Below are 994 nucleotides of genomic sequence, written 5' to 3'. Positions count from 1 at the left end.
ATTAACTATATGGCATTTCTAGCCCGAAAAGTATGAGGTACACATAGGTAGGGAGCATCATCGTACGCAATCCTGCTTAGGTAGAGAAAGACAAACTGATCAGCTCAAGCAGAGCTAGAAACGGAAGCCAAAGCAGCATCTTCTCCTATTCAGAATCGGAGAATAGGAACGAAGTAGCTCGCCTAAACAGGAACTACAATTCTTCTTTAGTTCGATCAAAAAACTAGATTCTCAATAGAGTTGCTTACTACAAAAAGAAAGATGCCCCACCTTTAGTGATTAGATGGATCACTAGCCCTTACTCTCAGTCACTGATTCAAGAACGAATACCGAGACGGAAAAAACCCTTACTGGTCTACTACTTGATGGCTTTACATCGCTAAAGAATTCGTAATGGACAGCAAAAACTCTGAATCAAGAAAAGTACCAAATCGATTGGAAATGTATGATCCTGTGAAATACTTTTTTCTAGAAATATGGACTAATGGAAGTTTAACCCCTAAGGAAGCACTTTATGAGGCTTCTCGTAATTTGATTGATTTATTTCTTCCTTTTCTACCACTACTAGGGAAAACCTTATACACAGAATGTTACCAGTAGCGCTGTACAAAATCATACGCTACTGCTACTTAGTAGCAGCGCGCGTAAATAACCCGCGCTACTGCTATGACTTTAGCAGTAGCGCGTACTAGCAAAAAGCGCTACTGCTATGTTTGAACTCGGCGCACATGGCTAGCCCAACCTAGCAGTAGCGCGTATACTGGCCCAGCGCTACTGCTAACGGAAATAAAATAAAGTGAAAAACAAGTAGAAAAGTAAATGAAAATGAAAGAAATAGAAAAAGGAGAAAGGAAAAAAATAAAATGTAAAGAAAAATTAAAGAAAAAGGGAAAAAAGGAGAAAGGAATAGCAGTAGCGGGTTTCAGGAAACGCGCTGTAGCTAACTTAGCTATAGCGCGTTTTCGGAAACGCGCTACCGTTACGTTTCACTTAA

This window comes from Triticum aestivum, chromosome 7B, assembly GCF_018294505.1.
Source record: "Triticum aestivum cultivar Chinese Spring chromosome 7B, IWGSC CS RefSeq v2.1, whole genome shotgun sequence".
NCBI lineage: Eukaryota > Viridiplantae > Streptophyta > Magnoliopsida > Poales > Poaceae > Triticum > Triticum aestivum.
This window is presented reverse-complemented; position numbering follows the sequence as displayed.